Consider the following 16829-nt stretch of genomic DNA (forward strand, 5'->3'; position numbering starts at 1 on the left):
CTGCAAGCCGACTTAGCTATTTGAATGCCAAGTGATCTAGACTGTGGCTTAGCCTGCAGACAATGCAGGGCAGAAAGAGAGACTGTTTTGACAGGAGAGGAATCTTATTTGTCCACATGGCTGGTTGGCTCTCCCGCCTCTGAGATGTATCCACAGATCATTTCTTTGATCTTTTTGTTCATGAAATTATGTCAGCAACCCCTGCCTCGTTTCCGACCCTGAAACAGGATCACAGAGGTTATTTTTAGGTCTTTCTTTCTCCGCGGTGGGGCAGATTGTGGCTGGGCTTCACCAACCTCCCCCGAGGACAGTGGTCGGCAAACTCATTAGTCAACGGAGCCAAATATCAACAGTACAACGACTGAAATTTCTTTTGAGAGCCAAATTCTTTAAACTTAAACTATAGAGGTAGGTACATTGTTATTAACTTAATTAGGGTACTCCTATTGCCAAAAACTCAAGGGGCCAAAGAGCCGCATGTGGCTCGCAAGCCGCAGTTTGCCGACCACGGCCCTAGGACCACAGGCTTTCCAGGGCCCGGGAAGGGCGCTCTGGGGTTTCAGGGCCCACGGGAGGGAAAAGTGGAGCAGTGGTTTTTAGCAGTCCACCAAGTCACTGACAACTCACCCTCGATCACAGCATCCCAGTCACTGAGCTACTTTCTATTCCATGGCCATTCTCAAAGCGCTCACATATTGCTGAAGAACAGCACCAGAAGCCCTTGAAAAGTCAGCACACTGAGAAGCTCTAAAGCTGTTACCTGGTGAAATCAGTGCTGCATCCCTGATGGTAAAAAAATGCAAGGCCATGGAATACGCAATTCTTCTAGGATCATTCCTTCCCTCAATTTTAAAGAACACAAATGAGAGAAGTCAGGGTTTTGAAAAGATATCAAACCCACGTTCATAGCAGCATTATTCACAATAGCCAGAAGGTGGAAGCAACCCAAGTGTCCACTGCTAGAGAATGGATCAACAAAATGAGAGCTATACATACAACAAAATATTATCCAGCCTTAGAAAGGAAGTTCTGGTACACACAAGAATGTTGAAGACATTATGCTAAGTGAAATAAGCCAGTCACAAAAAGACAAATATGGTATGATTCCACTTATAAGAGGTCCCTAGTATGGTCAAGTTCATAGACACAGAAAGTAGAATGGTGGCTGTCAGGGGCTGGGGGCAGGGGAGACTAGGGAGTTGTTATTCAATGGGTACAGAGTTTCAGTTTTAAAAAAAATACGTTTTTGTTGATTTCAGAGAGAGAAAGGGAGAGAGACAAACATCAATGATGAGAGAGTACCATTGATCAGCTGCCTCCTGCACGCCCCCTATTGGGGGTGGAGCCCGCAACCTGGGCATGTGCCTTGACCAAGAATCCAACTGTGACCTCTTTGTTAATGGGCCAACAATCAACCACTGAGCCACACTGGCCGGGCGAGTTTTTCAATTTTGCAAGATGAAAGGAGTTCTGGAGATTGGCTGCACAACAATGTGAATGTACTTAACACTATTGAACTGTACATAAAAATGGTTATGATGATACACTTTGTGTATTTTACCACAAAATTTAAAAAAATGTACAAACTAAAATACATCCCCCAAAATTACAAAACTTATACAACTTAAATTTTACTTCAATATTCTGACTTAAAAAAACATTAGAGCCTGCTTAAAAGCTTTTGTTGATTTATTTGTCACCCTTGTTTTGATCTGTTGACTTTAATTGCTTTGGAAAATAAGTTAAACTTCAAAGGTTGATATGAACACATGGACGATTAGCCAGGTGGCACGATTCTCTAGCACCTGAGGGGCCTTCTCTGACTTCTTGGAGAAGCCAAGGAAGTTCAGGGAAGGAAGTTAGGGACTTTAAGCTCCAGATCTAGCTCTTGTCGCATGAGCCGGTGTGCGTAAAGGGAAGGCCCCTGGTTTCTGTGAGAAATGCCCTGGGTACATGTTGAGTACTCATGAATGAGCTCAGCAGGCGACGCTGGGATAGAACAATCCAGAACAATTGTACAAACTGAAATACATTTAAATGCCAAGCGAAGTGGTCCTCAAATGCTCACAGGCAGGTTAGTGCGTTTCTGCCCTAAAGTCAATGTTCTGCTCCAACGTGCTCCTTACGGCAGCCGGGAGAGCACCGGGCTCAGGGTCCGGCCAAGGGACAGCAACAGATGACTCATCTCTTTGGTGATGCTTCTTCCCAACTGTGCTTAGTAACTGAGCTTGAGCCAAGCCAGCTAATCTCTGTGACTGATCTTCTAGTTGGGAATTTTCTCCACTGCATAACGAGTATGGCCCACTCATACACTCGGCTGCTAATGCTTCCAGGACTCCAGCTGGACTTCGACCCTATGCTGGGGGTGGGACTGAAGCCCATCAGACACAAGAAGGAGGGGCTGAGATGCACAGCCCTCTGGGATTGGGTGTTATTGGATTGGAATGGGAGGTGTTAGAAAAAATATATAATCAAGAATATTTTGAAGGTCTTGGCCAGTGTGACTCAGTTGGTTGGTGCACTGTCCTGTATACTGAAAGGCTGCGGGACCGATTCCCGGTCAGGGCACATGACTAGATTGTGGGTTCAATCTCCAGTTGGGGCATGTACAGAAGGCAGAGGATTGATGTCTCTCTCTCTCTCTCTCTCTCTCTCTCTCTCTCAAAGCAAAAGCATATCCTTGGGTGATGATTAAAAAAAGAATGTTTTGAAGGATTCCATAGACCAGGTGGGTCAGTAAGGAGCTGAGCCACAGAGTAAACACCCCTGATGCCGGGTATGTGGGCCACATCTTGGAAGTGGAAGAAGGGAGACTGAGCTGTGGGTGGGAATCTAGGGTGCCCACAAGCTAATGGAGAAGGGCTACAGACAGAGTGAAGGCCTGATCATTTCTCCTTGGTGACCTTTCTCTCCCCCAGAGGTTCTGGGCTTCCCCTCTAAGGAAACCTGCTTCTGGCCTGTGTGAGACGTTAGGAGAAGAAAGAGAAGCAGACAGCTCAGTGACAGTGGGAAGGGTCAAACAAGAAATCAGAGAGAGAAATGAAAATCATCCCCAGTATAGATGTTAGCCACCAGTCTTAGAGTATTCAGCCTCGTTTCTTCACGACTACCGGCAGCAGCCCCAACTGAGGAACAAAGGAGGAAATGATGGCAAGATGGTGCCAAACAATGCGGAAAACCAATCCCAGAGATTCCATCTTTTTCAGCAGAGAGCTTGGCTGACATAAGAAGCTGCTGGTAGCCCCGGCCCCCGCTCGGCTCACATACACATCCCTGCGTGCGTCTACACCTGGGGAGTGAGGCTGCCTGGAAGTCATCGGCGCAGAATGGTCTTCTGCTTTCTCCCACTCTCCCCTTTCCCACTTCCCTCACTTCCTGGCCACCCCCTTTCCCAGCCAGTGCTGCGCCCCAGCCTAGGCAGGTCAGGGCCCCTTCCAGATGACAGTGGACCCTGAATCACAGGTTTAATTTCTTCCCATTTGGAAAGAAGCCAACGGATTCTGACCCCTGCTTTCCCAGCTCAGGCACCTCCCCCTTTCCTGTGACTAATCACAGTAACTCACACACCTCGTGTGGGGTTAGGCGCTGGGAGGGGTGGGTAGCTGGCAACACTTAGATGACTGACTAAGCAATTTATTATTCTGTTTGCTTAGGTGACAAACAGGCTGGTGGTTACCGCTGGGGCCCGCCAGAGCCCCGCAAGCTCCTTCCCTCTCAGTCTTAAGCGGTGAACGCACACACTTCCCAAAGCCTCCCAATTAGCTGCATTCATCAGCTCGCTGTGGTCCTCTCTCGGAGGAGCAGTAAGTGAAAGGGAAAGGTGAGTCCCCACTCGTCCCCTGCTGCTTTCATAATGCCTGTTTTGTTCGCTTGGGATGAACTCCTTTGGGGAGCCCGGCGGCAGCCTGCTCCCCTGCTGTGTCTGATACACTGCGAGTACTTATCTCCTTGTTATCGCTGCACCTCCGTCCTGGGAAGGGATCCACTGCCCAAGAGAACAGCCCTCCCTCCTCCTTGCTTTGTGGCGGCACCTCTACCTGGTTTCTTCTGTGCTGCTCTGGCTATCGTGTCTTCTTCCTGTGTGCGTGGCCTGCCTGCATTTTTAAAAAAATCTTTCTGGACCAAGGCTTTAAGAAAATGGTTCTCCCGGCACCAAGAACAGCCCCCTTCCTGTCCGGCGGTGTCTGCAAAAGGCAGAGGTGAAGCATCTTACGGTGCCACCAGCTGCTCGCGGCCAGCTGTCTCCTGGCGATCAGCCTCTATTCTCTTACCGTCCACAGAGAAGCCTGAAGAGAAAGCTTCAGAAGCTCTCGAGTCCTGCTGAAATCATTGCCAACCCTGCTTCACTGACCAGCGAGGGGAAAGACGGATGTGACAGGCAGGGGCCTGAAGGCATAGGGTATTGGTGCTGTGGGTTACGTGTCTGATGAGAGTTCTCAGCTGCCTGATTTCTTGCCGCCAGTTCCTCTGGCGAAGGCCCGTGTGCAGAACTCGGAGGACCTCCGATGCACTGGCAGGGCCTTGAAAGGGCCGCCTCGCCCAGTGTCTTGCCTTCTAAAATGTACCCTATTCTGAAAGACTCTCAAAGGAGGAATTCTAGCTGGGGCTCCTGGATGCATCTGGGGGGCTGCGATCATGACATCACTTAGATCAAGTTTAAATTCTTCGAGTTGAAGGAATACTTGGGCCATCCTTGAAGGCCGGGTCAGGCCATCACTAAGAATCAGCCCAAAAGCAGAGCCACGAAGTCCTGTCATGAGGCGCCCGACAGGAGGTACTAACGACATGAATCCCGACAAGTGAATACTTGTGTTTTTTTTTTTTTTAAATGGGGAAAACTATTGGGAAAACTTTCAGAAAGCCAAGTTGTAAACATCTGAAGCAAACAGCAAACGGGGTAATCAACCACAGAGCACAGTAAATAGGAAAATCTGCCGGATTAACCTAATCGTGTTCTGCGGCGGAGGGTCAGGCCTGGCCGTCGGGGAGGAAACTCCGCGCATCATCTCTCCTGGCCTTGGCGTAGCTTTGGATGCCCTCCACACAACACACCCTCAGTGGGAAAACGTGGGCAGGCCTCGGTATGGGGGCCAGTGGTCCTGGCAGCAGAGGCAACAACAACAAAAAGACTGGCTAGCGGGGTCGTGCCAGCCGGAGGGGTGCCAGAGGGGCTCCCAGCAGAACGCGCAGGGGCCCACCGCCCACCAAGGAGCTTAAAGCATCGTCCTCAGTGACTCGGATAACGGGCTAAGACCTTGTTTCTCAATTGGGGGCAGAGGCGATTAGCCACGGAGAAGAAGGATGTGGGGCTTTCCCTTCGGCCGGTTAGGAGTCGGGGAGAGACGAGCCAGCTGACTTTGATGAATTGTACCAGTGGCCAGAAGCGAGTAAATAAAATCAGGGAGGACAGGCCGGACTGAATCGAGCGTCTGTGCCTTGTCTCTGTTCAGATTCATAGAATGTGGAGGGTGTTGCAAGATAGCGTAGGACAATGGCTAGGAAGACAGGCTTTGAAATCAGACACACCTAGACCCAATCCTGCCTTCTCCATCGCGAGGTGCATTAGCGTGGGGAAGCACCTGACTTCCCAGCGTCGGGGGCTTTGTGGGATTAGAAACAGGGTGGCTGGCCAAGTGGATGAGCAGTTTCACTTCTTCCTTGCCCCCTTCTGTGGGGCAGCTTCGTACAGTGCAAAACCCACACAGACATGGGTGGCTGCCCTGCCTAGCTTATCCTGGGACTTTACTACTCTGGACCTCAGTCTCCTTATCAGTGAAATGAAGATTATAATAAATATTTGAAGTGATCAAATACTATAGTACAGTGGATGGCAAACTCATTAGTCAACAGAGCCCAATATCAACAGTACGACGATTGAAATTTCTTTTGAGAGCCAAATTTTTTAAACTTAAACTTCTTCTAACGCCACTTCTTCAAAGTAGACTCGCCCAGGCCGTGGCATTTTGTGGAAGAGCCACACTCAAGGGGCCAAAGAGCCGCATGTGGCTCGCGAGCCGCAGTTTGCCGACCACTGCTATAGCACATATAAAGAGCTTCGCATAGAACTGAGTACACAGTTGGCCCTAAATAAACTGGAGCTAGAGCCAAAAGGGAGAGTGTAACCCTAGGCTGTACACCTGAAACGAATGCTGACTGTAATTAAAAAATTAAAAAAGGGGGGAGAGTGGATCACACCATCCCCTCTCCCCATGGACCCTGATGTTTCTGGGGTATATATATATATATAGGGTGTCCCAAAAATGTATGCACACACTTTGAAGAACCTTAAAGGCAGTGTTTATTAAAATACATTTCACTTTCAACATTGAGCTATCAGCTGTTAAAGTGTGTGTATCCATTTTTTTGGGGGGACACCCTGTATATATCTGGGGTGCAAGTCATTGTCACCATCAGAAATTTCTGTCCTGTCGGCCCTGCTGGTCCCACCATTGGGGGAGGAGTGGGCCAGGCAGCACATGGGTGTGAGCAGGGGCCTCACATTTCACCTGGAGTGGAGGCCACTTCTGGGGGTACAATGAAGAGAAAACACAGAACTAGGTAGCGAGCCTTTCCAGGCTTGACGTCTTTCTAGGAGCATTCACCCCAACTTCTCAATCCCACCTGCTGCTCAACCCCTGGCCTTCCAGGCACTACCCGGTGGTTCATGCTCTTATGTGCATAACATCCTGGAGGACGAGTGAGTAGGGACTTCAGCCTCTTGCATATAAACAGGTTGTCTCCTGTAACCCGGAAGTATATGCTAGGCAATGAGGGGCCTTGCTGGCTCTAAGATGTCTTCTAGAGGAATAACTGTATGAGCTCCTATCTAGGCAGCTTCCGATTTCTTGGGAGCAGGAGGTCCCAGCACCGGCCTCTGTAGAATATCTGGTACTTCTGTTAATTGGGGCTTCCTAAGGCACGGAGCTCAGAAGTTGGTCTCCAAGTCTGTGGGGAGCCCTAGACGGTTTGGCTCAGTGGACTGAAGGGTCCCGGGTTCGATTCCAGTCAAGGGCATGTACCTTGGTTGCAGGCTCAATCCTCGGCCCTGGTAGGGGCATGTGTGGGAGGCAACCAATCGATGTGTCTCTCTCACATGCATGTTTCTCTTTCTCTCTGTCTCTCCCCTTCCCTTCCACTCTCTCTAAAAATCAATGGAAAAATATCCTCGGGTGAGGATTAACAAAAAAACAACAACAACCCCAAACCAAAACCCCCAAATCTGTGGGGAGATCTATGGGCACTATGTGTCCTGACATTCCTGGGAGTTGTGATGCCCCAAGGCTGAGGGTAAAATCAGCAAGCCAGAGAAGAGAGGAAGAGAAGAGGGAGGTAGAGTCCTGGCACCGGCTGTCGCTGGAGTGCACCTGGGACCAGCCTGCCTCCAGTGATGCGCCTCAGGCAGGTAGTCGAGCAAGAGGTGAGACAACCCTAGACCAAACCAACTGTACCTGCTCCGAGCCTTTTCTCCCACATATGAGAACTAAAGGCCTCATAATGAAAAGAATACCCAGTGGAATCCTAGCAGTGAATGGTATCAGGACCTTTGAACGGAGGACTTGAGACTGTGCAGATCAGGAAGCAAGTGGATTCTGGGGGGGGGGGGGGGGGGGAGTGCTGGTGCAGAGAGGGACAGAGCCCCAAGCTCCCTGGCCACCAGTACTGGCCAAGGAAGGACAGGGCAGGTTGGGCTTGGGAGAAGCAAACGGGAGCACTCCCCTCTGCAGCCACCAGAGGGCACTGGTTCCCGCTGCTGGAGCTGCAAGCTGCCCCTGCCTTTGGGCCTGTCCCTCACCTTCTAGAGCCAGCGCAGCCAAGACATTTATTGTCTCCCTTGAGCCCTGGAGCCAACACTGACCCACAGGGAAGAGAAGAGGACTCCTCACAGAGCATCCTCCATTCCCCGGCTGGGGAAGGCTGGGAGCGGGACCTGGGCTCAGGTCCTCAGTCTTTGCTCTCGCTGGGAATGAGCCAATGGCACAGCATCCCTGCTACCTTTCCTCACAGAGGAACCGCCCCAGGGAGCATCTTCCCTTTCAAGTGGCCTGGGAGGCCAGGGGTCACTCTGCTCTTCCCTTCTCTGTATTGGAATCGGACTGGGAAGACAGCCCTGTCCCCAAATCACCTTCACCCAGAACCCTAAGCATACTGTTTAAACCTTTCAAAGTGTAGTCTTCACATTGACCCACAGCAAACTCAGGACATTTTTAAATTCCAAATTAAAATGCACTTTGGATTTTTTAAAAACTCCAGTTAGAGACCTTGGCCCCTCTGACATTCCGTCACTCAAGCCTACTGCTAAGAGGTCCCTGTCTGCACTCCCAGGCCAGGCCTGTCGTCATGTCATCGCCTGTCTGAGCCCTGATGAGGATCCTCACCACCAGTCTTTCTGTCTCGCCTCTCTGTGCTCGAACCCGCCTCCACTGAGCCACCCAGGCAAACCTGCCCCCTACCGGCTGTTTAAAGGGCTCTGTGGGCTCCAGAGTACGGAGTGCAACCTCACAGCCTGGTCCTCCCACAGCTCCGGTGGCTCTGGGCCTTTACACAGCTGACAGTTCCTTCTGCTTGTGTGCCTCCCCCCCTCTCTGGATGAACCTCAGTCCCCCCTCTGCCCAGATCCGATGGGACATCCTCTTCTCTCGCAGTGCTGGCTGTCCCTTCCTAGGTGAATCTGCCGCCCTTGCCATGCCAAAGGGCCAGGTTTTAGCTCTATGCTGGTGTGGCCTGACCTTGAGCTACCTGATGACAGGAACCAGGACCACGTGCATGCATCGCTCCGAAGTTCTCCAGGTGATGTATACATTATTTGGCACTCAGGAAGGGCTTTAACTGTTTGATGAATAAATTAATCGTCTCAGTGAAGACTAATAAAAGAAAATACATACAGTAAAAAACAAACCAGCTCTCCCCCAGAACAAGTGCTTTCGGTAAGGGGCAGCCTGCAGCTGTCTCTCTTCCTGGTAGAGGAGCCAGAGTGATGACAAAAGTGAGGGTGGAGGGCTTCTGACACCCCCCCTTTACTCCACTCGTTCTCCCTCGACACGGACACACTGCCCCCCTGCCACGCGGCGCACAGCGGGCTACGCAGTCACACGCCAGATGGTGTTTCCTCCTCACCCCCATGTACAGAGGAGGAACCTGAGGCTTAGAAAGGTTGCAGATGGGGTTTGACTTCAGGCAGCTCTACGGGCGTCTCTTGAGCACAGTATGGAAGTGAGAAGACCAGGGATGGCGTCCCAGCTCCGCTGCTGGCCAGTCACTTCATCAGTCTGGGCCTCCATTCCTCTGGAGGGACTGGGGCTCTGAAGGCATCTAAAGGTGCCACGGTGCCATGCAGATATGAAGGGCCACGGTCACTAACCTTTGGCTCACACTGTCTCGCCGTCATGCCATCCCCCTCCCCCCCTCCCTGGCTCTCCTAGCCTACATTTCCCCTAGACGCTAGTCCCTGTTTCTGAGCACTTCTGTGACTTGGCAAGGTCAGCTGAGTTTATACCCAAGGAGCTGTCCATTGTCCTTACCTTGACCATATGAAAACCCAGTAAGCATGCAGCACTTAAACGTTTAAGTTCCTAATGCTTTCCTGTCCTGGGAAGGATATTATTCCCTGAGATGCCTGAATACGCTGGCCTATGCCCCGTCCTCTTACCCACCTGCCCTTTCTCCTCCTCCCCTTTGTGGCTCATCACAGTAACCTCCACCTGCTTGCCTTTGTCCCCCCACCTTCCCTCCCTCATCCACTGCCCCACGCCTTCTCCCTGACACCTATACCTGCACCACTAGAGGCAAAAACTGGCCTCAGCCTGCCCCCCCCCCCCTCATCTCCATGTGAGGGGCTGGATTTGTAAGTGGGAATCCAGGAGGGACTTCTGTGGATGCCACACCCACTCCTCAATCCCCTTTTGATGAGGGTTTTCCTCAAGTGGCCAAGTGCATCCCGGGACATGGGCACAAACACCATGCAGGGGCTATGGTATGGGGGAACACTGTACTGGCCTCTTCTTTAATCTAAAAGAAAATACCTTTCCCTTCTTGCCAAAGCAGAGTGAGTTTTTCCTTCTTATCATCCAGGACCATAGTTCTCCCTTCCTAACTGCAGTCACTGTAGTAGGAAAAAAAGTAATTCCACGGTGGGAACTGGCACTCTGATTTCTCCTCAATCAAAAGAAATTTATTTCTAGCTGTGGTTCCTTTAGCATCCGAAAAAATGTCTGTGAGGAGGGGAAGGAGCAGTGCTATTTCACAGCCTTGTTCATTCATTCACTCATCATATACTCACTTATGAAATATTTGCTGGGTGCCAGATTTTGGGCTGAAACATGGGGATGCCAAGGAGCTCGAGGTCCAGCTGGGAGCAGGGGAGGATAAAGGGGCAAATAATACAATATACGATGGTAGTTCTTATGCTGGTGTCTTGAGTGTTAATGGGATCTCAGAGGAAGGAGCATCTCAGTCTGTGCTAAAAGTCCAGGAAGGCCCTAGCTGGTTTGGCTCAGTGGATAGAGCATCGGCCTGCGGACTGAGGGGTCCTGGGTTCGATTCCGGCCAAGGGCACATACCTGGGTTGTGGGCTCGATCCCCAGTCTGGGGTGTGCAGGAGGCAGCCGATCAATGATTCTCTCTTATCATTGATGTTTCTATCTCTCTCTCCCTCTACTTTCCTCTTTGAAATCAATAAAAATATATTTAAAAAATAATAATTAAACTATAGTTAAAAAAAAAAAGTCCAGGAAGGCTTCATGGAGGAAGTGATGCTCATGCAGAGACTTTAAAACATGTGTAAGAACAGGCAGGGAGGCTGCTTCCGGGGAGGGAAGCAGCATGTGCCAACACATGGAAGACATGTTCGAGGAGCTACAAATAGATGAGGACATCTGGAATCTAAAACGAAGGGGTTAAAATACTGGCAGCAGCCGTTGGACAAGCGGGAAATGCCAGATCATACATATATCCACCTCCAAAGAGGTTAAACTTCTACTCTGTAGGTAAACAAGTGAGGGCCACTGAGTGTTATGAGCGGGGTGGGGGCACACAGCACTCAGGTTGGGTACAAAGGGCAGACTGGAGTAAGGGCGGGGCAAGGGGACCAGAGAGAGGCCACTGCAAGAATCCTGCTGAGGAATCGGGGTGGTCGGCGGGGTGAGCCCACCGGAAGGGCCCACAGCACTTAGGTCTGCAGCATTTCCCAGCCTGACAGAAGCCCTGAGAGGACTCCTCTGGGCCAGCAATCCTGGCTCTCGTCCCCAGTTCATGGCAACGCCAGGCAAGAAGCGATAAGCCAGCCCCATTTCTCCCGAGGCGCTTGGCCAGGGCTGCTCAGCTATCATTTTCTCCCCATAAAGCGCTGGGAAGGCGTCCAGAGCCCTTCTCCTGCCGGAGCCCCCCCACTCGGGGAGGACACGCCTCCCAGTGGAAGCGTCCAGAGGAGGCGACAGTCTCCTCCCCCCACGCTGTCGGCACACAGGAGGCCGGGGGCCTGCTGATTTTTCTCTTGCTTTGGCTCATTTTCCTTCTGGAGCAGCAGGCCCATCTCCTGCATTTTTAATAGCTGAGCCTATTTAGCATGCAGCACACGTGTGTGGGTTGATAAGGCCCAAGGAGAAGGCAACAAGCCATGCAGGGGAGGAAAACCTCCTCCCTGCTCCCGCCCACATCAGCGGGTTTGTGTTCCCCCCGCAGCTCAGCAGGCTCGCTGGACCAGGGGAGCTGCAGCGACAGCAGGTGCGAAAGTCAGACTGGCTGATTCGGTCCCCAATACAAGGGGCCAGCCCCCTGGCCAAGGAGGACTCCTAAGTAAAGTCTGACATGCTCATCAGAGCTCAAAAGAGCTGAAGAGTCATAATTCCCTCTTGACGTCTACTGGGGACGGTCTCTACCTTTCCCAGCAGGACAGAGGAGGGGCTCTGGGAGTCCGGGGGGCAGGGCCAGCAGGGAGTGCTGCAGGGGACATATCCAGGAGCACGCCTCTCGGTTTCCCCCTTTCTTCTAAGGCAGAGTTATTTTTAATCTCCTCAGACTTAGAAGGGAGAAACAACAAATCCACAGACCACCTGAATTTATGTGAGGGGACAGGAAGTCTGCCTGGACCCAGCACTGGTGTTTGTCACTGCACATGTGCATCTGAGCTGCTCGAGAAAGGGCGCCCCCGATGCTGTTAACTTCCGTCTAAAGGCCAAGGGTGGCTGCTGTTTTCTTGGCCTCCAGGGCCAACGCAGCCTGAACTCCTTTGGAGCAGGGGAACGGAACGTCAGCCGGGGAGACTGCCCGGCCCCGTTGGGTCCCCGGGGTCTGTTCCACCCCACACTCGGCTGCAGGCTAATGTGAGAAAGAAGCGGGAGTTCCTTCCACTTTGGAATTCAGGAGCTCCTGTCTGGAAGCACATTAAAGAGATGGAGGCGCCACCTTAATGTCCCTGGGAGGCAGAGAACGCAGACCCACCCAGGGCCCCCTGGCCTAGGTGTCCAGATCTGTGCTGGACAGGGAACTCAATCTTAAAACTTATTCCATTTTAAATCATTAACATTTAAAAATAGGCGCTGCTGATTCAGTTGTTAGAGAATGTTTAAGTATGTTTGGAACAACTTGGGTATGCAAATCTGTTTTATAATGGTGAATTTTTAATAAAATCTAAATATGGGTCAAATATTTCTGATGAAAATTTAGATGTCCAAACTGAGATGTGCTGTAAGTGTAAAATACAGGATTTTGAAGACATAAAAGAAAGAACGTAAACAATATCAATGATTGTATGTTGACATGATAATATTGTAGGCATGTGAGGTTAAATAAAATATATTATTAAAAACGAATATTGCCTTTTCCCCCCTACTTTTTTAATGTGGCTACTAGAAAATTTAAAATTACACGTGTGGCACACATTAGATGGCCATTGGCTAGTGCCACTCCAAACAACTGCAGGTAAAAAGTTAACAGCCTTCAGGAATGGAAATCTTTCAACCCATTTCATTCAATTCAACAAATATTTTCTGACCAGGGGACTGTGTTTGCTGAGTGTGACCTCCTGTGTAGGAGGCCCTGCAGCTACTACTGAGCAGAAGGAATACAGGAAGCCTAACGGGTGGCATCACACAAGGAGTCTCAGGTCAGGTAAAAATGGAGTCCACACCAGCATGTCAGGTGGCTGCCATGGAGGAAGTGAATGAGAAAAGGGCTTTGAGGAAAGCTGGCCAGTGGGATAGGCAGTGTGGAACAGTGAGGACTTGGGCCAGGAAAGAAGGGATAGGATGCTATGGAAGGGAACTTGGCTTAGCAGTCCTTGCTTTCCCAGGGAACCGACCTTGGTTCCTGCTCTTCTCAAGCCTCGTACCTTCCTGGGAGGCCCCATCTGTACCCATGGCTTCAATGCCCTGTCTACACTGACAACTTTCAAAACTCCATTCACAACACATATCTCTCTCTGGAGCTCGGGGTCCATACATTCAATGCCCACCAACATCTCTATGTAGGTGTTTCTCAGATACTTCAAACTCCACTGACTCCTCAGCTGAACTCATTCTCTCCTCCCAACCCTAAACTCTGGACCTTTCTGTCCTTTTCTTGAGCAAGTGACAGGACCAGTCATCTCGTTGTCCAAGTCAAGACCCTAGACATCATCCTCAACTCCTCCCTTTGCGAGCCCTATATACAACCAGCTCCAAAGTCCTGCGTTGTTTTCTTCCTTAATATTTCTCCCATCTTGCCCCTTCTGGAGATGCCCACTACCGCTGCCTGGGTCCATGCTGTCGTTACGTCTCACCTGGATTATACAAAAGCATCCTCCCTTGCTGCTTCCTAAGTGGCCCCTCCAGCCATCCCTTATCCTGCGGTCAGGGTGATCTCACTACAATTGAAAACTGCTCCTTTAAGAGCTCTATGCAGTTTCAGGGGAAGTGCAAATTCCTGAACTTAGTACATATAGAACTTGATAATCCACCCAGCCCACCTACTCAGTTCATCTGTCTTCCCCACATGCAAATACTTCTGCCCATTCTGTTACCTTTGCCTGGGACACCCTTCCCACTTTCTTAAAAAATTTTTTAAAAAAAATGATGGTAAAAAAATTATATAACTTGCCTGGTCGGTGTGACTCAGTGGTTGAACCAGAAAGTCCTGGTTCGATCTGGGTCAGGGCACGTGTCTGGGTTGTGGGCTCGATCCCCAGCAGAGGGTGTGCGGGAGGCAGCCAACCAATGATTCTCTCTTATCATTGATGTTTCTATCTCTCTCTCCCTCTCCCCTCCTCTCTGAAATCAATAAAACAAACAAACAAACAAACAAATAAATCCTAACAGTTACCATTGTAACCTGGTTTTCTTTTCTTTGTTTAAAAAAAAATATATTTTATTGATTTTTTTACAGAGAGGAAGGGAGAGGGATAGAGAGCCAGAAACATCGATGAGAGAGAGACATTGATCAGCTGCCTCCTGCACACTCCCTACTGGGGATGTGCCCGCAACCAAGATACATGCCCTTGACCAGAATCGAACCCAGGACCCTTAAGTCCGCAGGCCGATGCTCTATCCACTGAGCCAAACCGGTTAGGGCTGTAACCTGGTTTTCTTTGTCCAGCTCATTTCTACTTATCCTTAAATTCAGCTCTGTGCAACCTCTTCTAAACCTTTCCTGAGTCCTCAGCTTGGGTTAGGTGCCCTTCTTCTGTGCTCCCAGGATCTTAGCTCTTGTCACATGGTTCTCTGTGTTAGCTAATGTCTCTTATTACAGGCTCCCTAAGACGATGTCTGTCTTATTTAACTCCGCACCCCCAGAGCCGCAGTGTGCAGCTGTGCAGGTCACGCACTGCACTAGGAGGCCTGGTTGAGGAAGTAAAGTAGGGGATGAAGACCGCTGGCCAATCGTGTACCCTGGTCCTGGACTGTATCCAGGCCTTTTTCTAATGGGCACAAAGGTTCCATAGGTGACATCAGTGGGACCTATACACCCCCAGTGCTCGTTATAGAGTTGACACATAGTATTATAGTAGATGCTCATTAAATGGTTGGGCAAAGACAGATGGATATTCTAGGCAAAGGTACCAGGCGGAGACATGGTAAAGAAGCTGGAGTAATAGGATGCTATTGCATGATCAGGATTGGATTAGGGGGTTTAGAGGCAGTTTGTAGAGGGTCCCTTATATTGGGCTGAGGGGCTAAACTCTTAATTCAGTAGGTACCTTTGAGAATGTTTGAGATAATATTGTGACTTAGAATCACACAATTTTTAGGCTTGGAAATAAATGAGACTCAGAGAAGTTAAGTAATTTGTTCAAGGTCACACAGGAGGTTAGTGACTGAACTGGGACTTGAACTGGTGGCTTTTCTTTTCTTTTTTAAGATCTAAATCGGCTTTATTAAGTAATTCTTTAACCAGGCAGCATTCCATCTAGCAACTAGAAGGGTGTTCCTCTGAACTGGCTTTTCTTGCTCCTAGCTCAGCACCCATTCTTCCACACTGCTCTCTGGGGAGGCCTCTCTGAACTGAGGCTGAGCCTGGGAAGTGTCTAAGGCAAATCTTTCCACCTTCCCCACACACGTCCATTTAATAAGCACAACTGCACACTGGCGATGATGGGTAGGGGGATGGGTGGTAGCCTGACTGATGGGAGGTGAGACCGCTGTAATCAACGCTCAGCCTTTGTCATGGTGCACCCCTGGGCCTGTTTTCAGATATCTACCTACTTCAAGTTAGGTAAACTGCCCATTAGCTTTCTGTTCTTTACATAAGGCAAGGGCTCTAGTGTTTGGAAATAAGAGCTATTTCCCTCCTTGTACTTCTTTTGGTTGCTTTTCTTTGGGCCCTGGCTAGTTTTTACCAGTTCTTTCAAAACCACCTTCTGCCTCCAGTGGAAGGGGCCTTGCCCACAGCAGGTCTTGTTAAGTACGTGGTAAGTCGGTTGCATCAAATGTGGAGACTGATCTAATCCCAGTGCTCTTCCCAAAGGTTTGCCTCCTGGGAGGATTTCTGGTGCCGAGTCTCACCTCCCTGGGACCACATTTACCATTTATCATTTCTTGTGTTCATTTTGTGACCTTCTGTGACCCTGGAGTCTCCTTCCGGCTTATTTCCCCTGACCCCCTTGCCTCGCTTTCCTCATCTGGGTTCTCTGTAGCTCACTTCTGGACTCCGCATTAGATGATGTTATCTTTTTCCATTTTCAAATTCAGTCTGAGTCAGAGCCATTTCTCTACTTTTTCAGAGGTATTTGAGTTCTCGACCTTTATTCCGCTTACAGGAGCTCTGTCCTTTATCACACGTGATACCAATGACGACGATAACGTTATCACCAACTATTTAGCGAATGTGTAGTCTGCTCCAGACAATGCGCTTGCTGCTTTTATAAGAGGTAGTTCACTTAACCCTCACAACAATCCTATGGGATAGAGCTATTCCTAGCCCCATTTTACAGATGAGTAAAACAGAGGCAACTCCAAGATCAAGCAACTTGCCCAAAGTCACCCACCTGAGATTTGTACACAGGCAGCAGTTCTGGAGCTCGTGCTTTACATCAGGACACCTGATGTTGCCTCAACAAACAACCTTCAGGTGCTTTCTGAGGTCACTGATAAGAGGGAGACTCACTTCCAGAGGCCCAGAGCCACCCCACTGTCACTTTCAGGCTGTTCTTTCCTAACCAGCCACATCCTCCTACAGGACTGACCTCAGATCCTAGCGATCAGAAGAGAGCAAAGCTTGTCCACGAGGCCCACCAGCAGGACGGGTAACTCGCCTCCTTGACAGCTGTGGCCAAACACTCTACCACGAGGCTCTTTACTTGATCTGGCATAATTAGCTCGTTACAAAGTCATCATAATTTCCAGCATGCAACGACAAACCAA

At 49.9% G+C, this 16829-nt stretch overlaps 1 protein-coding gene across 9 annotated transcripts in view; it reads right to left on the minus strand.

The window, feature by feature from the left end:
- ATXN7L1 (ataxin 7 like 1) overlaps window positions 1-16829 on the minus strand; it is a 239909-nt gene that overhangs the window by 36197 nt on the left and 186883 nt on the right. The window lies entirely within an intron of this gene.

This window comes from Cnephaeus nilssonii, assembly GCF_951640355.1.
Source record: "Cnephaeus nilssonii genome assembly, chromosome: 12".
Taxonomy (NCBI): Eukaryota; Metazoa; Chordata; class Mammalia; order Chiroptera; family Vespertilionidae; genus Cnephaeus; species Cnephaeus nilssonii.